General features: G+C 37.3%; 1 long non-coding RNA gene across 1 annotated transcript; it reads left to right on the top strand.

Moving 5' to 3' along the window:
- The first annotated feature begins 3,552 nt into the window (after window positions 1-3,552).
- On the top strand, window positions 3,553-4,051 carry LOC137580084 (uncharacterized). The gene is made up of 2 exons (XR_011032935.1): window positions 3,553-3,778; window positions 3,836-4,051. It is a non-coding gene; the product is annotated as an uncharacterized lncRNA (long non-coding RNA).
- Window positions 4,052-4,716: the final 665 nt, after the last annotated feature.

Here is a 4,716-nt window from a genome sequence, read left to right as displayed (position 1 = left end):
TATTGGAATATACATGTATATATGTACATATATGTATATATATAATAACAAATGTTGAAAGTCAAGAGCCTTAAAAAAAAACAAACTAAAACTTTTGCCTCTTGATCAATTTTAAATTATGATATAATAATTTTGTTTTCCTCTTCATTTTTTTTCTGCGTATCTTTTTGCGTTTTAGACGAAAAAAAAGGCAACCAATAATTATAATAGAATATTTATTACCCTCCCTTTGGGCATTGGAAATTAAGCCAATTTTAATTAGAAGCCTTCAAACACACTCACCCACACACACACACTTGCAAATAGCAAAAATTATGCATTTAATATGTGTTCGCCATGCAAATTAAAATATGCAAATTAATGTTGCCTACTTTTTGGGGGGCGCCATGTACACACACACACACACACACACACACACTGAAGCACGCATACACAAATCGAAATCAGCGCTGAAAAAGGCTTTCCCATTATAATTAAGTATATTAATGGTTGGGGCCATGCGGGACAGTTGGGGGTTCTGGAGAGCTTTAAGTCGACTTTGACTAATTACTCATTATAATTGTTTATCATGTTGTTTTTTCTGTTTTTTTTTTTGTTTTCCTTTCCTGTTTTGCCTGCCCAATAATTGGTTTTCTTTTTTGGGTTTTTCTACTTTGCTTTTTTTTTGGCAGGATTTTAACAGATGTTAGTGTTGGCCTTTCGAGACTTCATCAATCAATATGCCTGAACAGTGACGTCGTGGGTGGAGGATTATATAGGAGAAGTGACAGAGTCGGAAAAAAACTCTTCATTCAACAACTAAAAATTAAACATGCCACAGAAATGCAAAAACTCTATCTATCCTATATCAAGTCGCTTTCCTTCCCCCTCTTCACTTATAGTCTTGCACTCCGTTTTCTTTTCAAACTTGACAGTTTTCAAGTGACAATTTTCCTTCAATCCTTCGCCTTTGAACACACACACACACATTTCATTTATCTATATATTTTTACTTCAATGTTTTCAAAATATCTTTAGACTAGTCTGCTTCTGCACTCTCCCCATCTCCCTACTCTTCCCTTAACTCACTCTCTCCCTCTTTCTGGTGACACTCAAATGAATGTCGTCCTAAGTAGTCTCGTTCGATGGCAAATATGTATCTTTGAATTGGAGATGCCAAATTGTAAAAACTGTGACTTTTACGAAAGTCACAATATCAGTTTGTGAAAAGTATTATTTACACAAAATGTTCAAGTTATGGATATAAGTGACAATTTGCTTAACTAAATTCCACAACACCAATCACGAAACAGTTATTTAACTCAATCAATGATAGTAGTTATCCCATTCCAAGGATGACGATGATGATGATGAATTGATGTTGGCGTCACGATTTTTGTTCTCTCTCTCTCTCTCGGAGCATTGACAAAGAGGCGACAGTCAAGCAGGCAGACAGGAAGGCAGGCGGACGGGCGGCATTCACATTCAGCAATTTCAATTTCACATGACATATAAATAACTTTGAATTTAAAAAAAGAGAAATATTCACAACAGCAGCAGCTGTTTGAGTACTAGTGTGTGAAGGAATAGCTAAAGCAGCAGGAGGAGAAGGTGTGTGCCTGCCGTAGTATTCGCAACGAAGCGACGTGCAGAAGGGTAAACATATCTGTTTGTAATGTGTATTACTTTTGATTGAAGCAAGTGCTGAGGGATGCCAGCTTTGCGTTCTTTCTTTGATTGCTTATGTAGATAGAGAAAGAGAGTGTGAGGTTTAGTTTTTAGTCTCTCTTGAATTTTCTTACTTTCTTCTTTTTGTGATTGATTTTTGTTTGCCATTGGTATTTGATGTTTGGTTTTTTGTTTGGCTTTTGCTAGCACAATCATTGATTGGCTATTATGGGCTAAAGCTGTTGTGGTTCGCATTTACTTCAGATGGGGAAAAGTCAAAAACAAAAAAAAAAACCGCTCACATTTATTTAACGGAACTCAACCTATTAACTTTTATATGGTTCTCGCTTTAAATGATGTTTCCCTAACGCTTCTTTCTCCTTCTTGTCTTTTGTCTGCATTTGAAATGCAATCTCTATCCGAGTGAAACGTTTATCAAAATTGCAACAAGCAAATCTCTTTCACAAATCGAAACGCAAGCCCAGCCCACTATCTTTGCTCCTCTCCTCAATCGCTTGTCATTAAATTATGCATTTGTGCAATCACTTCCTAAAATATGCAAAAGGATAAGAAGGAAGACGGAATAGGAACAAGCGAAAAGGGTGAGGCAAAGGATGCTGCCAGACTTTAGCACGTTGCACATGCTCTGCCTTCCCTGCCTTGGTTTGGTTTGGCTTGGCTTGCCTTGCCTTTCCTCGCCTTGCCTCAATGCAATGTGGCAAAATGCCGCGCATTTCCCCCAGCCTGGTTCCACGCTTGATTTGCTTTCGTCCTTTCGTCTGCCGCTCTCCGTCATTTCTATACCCAACGTTGTTGGGCATCGTCGACATCGTCCTTTCACCGTTGTCATCGCGCGGATCCACATGCCGGAAGTTGATAAAGTGCTTTGAGGAGCGTAGGCGAAAAGGAATTCCGCGGCGGCATGTTGTCCCGTGTCTTCATTAAAATATTACTCACATGCCACGCCCCAAACCGAAAAGACAGGAAATGCATTAAGAGCGTCCTGTTACCTCCCCACAGGAGCTCATTTTACTTTACTCCACTCCACTCCACCAATATCATTATGCAGTCGGCGCAAATGCAATGGCGAAAAAATAAGAATACATTTTTTTTGGCAAACATTTCAGTCAGTCATATATCATTGTTATTTTATATCGACTCTGACAACATGCAGTTATCCCTCAGGGTTGTTTCCTGCAATTCATGTTACTTATATTTGCAGAGTATTCATATTGAACATACGTTTCTCTCGCTTTCAAAAATGTTTGCTTCATAAATCACGCATACGCAACGTTGCACGGCATTGACAGTTCATTAAGTTTCCATCACAAACAAAAATTGTTCCATCACAATTGCTATTGTTTCTCCTATCCTATCTCTATACGGATTTCGTTTCTTTATTATTATTATTACAACTTTTTTTTAATTTTTCTCGTTTTTGCTTCTTTTGTTTTTGGTTTTATTAATTCGAGACGATTTTCAATGGATTTGCTAAATTAATGCTGCGTGCAAAACGCCTGTTGTAACTTGCAGCCAAAAGATAACGTTAATTATACCGCATAAATCAAGAGCCAGAAGGAGGAGACGAAGGAGCCTCAGGATTTATGTCTGTGTGTGCGTGTGTGTGTGTGTTGCATTCACACAAGGCGGTGGCAAGGCAAACAATACAAATGCAACAAAACCATCAAACAGAAAACAAACAATGTGAAATATACTAACAAAATGGCTGCGAAGTAAAGATAAATGTGACAAATCTTCAAGTACCCTTCAGTACCAAATGTCGCCGGTGACAAAATCGCCACATATTCCGAACTACTGACGTCGACAGAAAAAAATTCTGCCAGCGCATTTCATGCTGAGGTTAGCCGAAGGCACCCGAACGAGCTAATGTCGTCATTGTACATACATATATATATATTTCTCATTTGAAAAAAAAAAAATTGGAAGAGTAAAGCATGATGATTTTTGTCTACGCCAATTCACTTCGTTCGTCAGTGCATTGTTGTTATTGTTTTTTCCAACTCCTGCGCGCGTCGCTTTGTACTTTTCGTTTCTTTGTTCATTCGCGATTAAATTTCGTAGGGGCAGGAACTGTTGAATTTTTTCAAATTCAGTGTATACAGTAATAAAGGTAAGTGTTATTAATATTTTGAATTTTTCATTCCCTAATCAATTTTGTTCTTTTTAGAATCCATCCAAAATCCGATTCCGGATGAGCCGGCGGAGAATGTGCTAAGACATTGGTTGGCACAAGCCAAAAGAAGTAAAGTAATAAAAACTTAAGAAAAATGTAAATATACATAAATATTTAAATTTAATGTAATATATTTAAGAATAAAAATAAACAAATTTAAATGTATACATATGTTGTTAAATAAAAACTAATGCGTGTTAAAAAACCAAATCAAGTCAAGTTTTTATTTATTTTTGAAAAAATGCGGCGATATTCCATCGACAATGTCGCCGCAATGTCGATTGTAAATCCGAGGTAAATTTTTGCTGGGATATTCTATCGACAATGTCGCCGCAATGTCGATTGTAAATCCGAGGTAAATTTTTGCTGGGATTTTCTATAGACAATGTCGCCGCAATGTCGATTGTAAATCCGAGGTAAATTTTTGCTGGGATATTCTATCGACAATGTCGCCGCAATGTCGATTGTAAATCCGAGGTATAAAATCAACCACTATTTTGCGGGGACATTCCGTCGACATGTCGCCGAAAAATCGATAGAATGTCCGAGGCGCTAGGACACACAATGTTAAATGTCGCCGGTAATTTGTATGGCATGTCCCCTGAAAATCCGAGGCGACATCTCAAAAATTGCCTCGGATTTTCTGAGGAATTTGCGGCGACCGGTACTGAAGGGTATAAATATTTGTCAAGAAGATATATGTATATTAAGTCGCACAAATACATACATATGTTCAAATGTATGCAGCTATTAATGTCTAGACAAGGCATTCAGAACTTAAAATTTAATATTACCTACATATTATTCTTCAAAGATCCAAAGGACTAAATCTTATCCGTTTAGATCATCTATTTTACTATAATCACTAGGGACTA

The sequence above is a fragment of the Drosophila tropicalis genome, unplaced genomic scaffold (assembly GCF_018151085.1).
Source record: "Drosophila tropicalis isolate 14030-0801.00 unplaced genomic scaffold, ASM1815108v1 contig_805, whole genome shotgun sequence".
Classification (NCBI taxonomy): domain Eukaryota; kingdom Metazoa; phylum Arthropoda; class Insecta; order Diptera; family Drosophilidae; genus Drosophila; species Drosophila tropicalis.
Note: the sequence above shows the minus strand (reverse complement) of the source record. Positions and strands in the feature narration are given on the sequence as shown.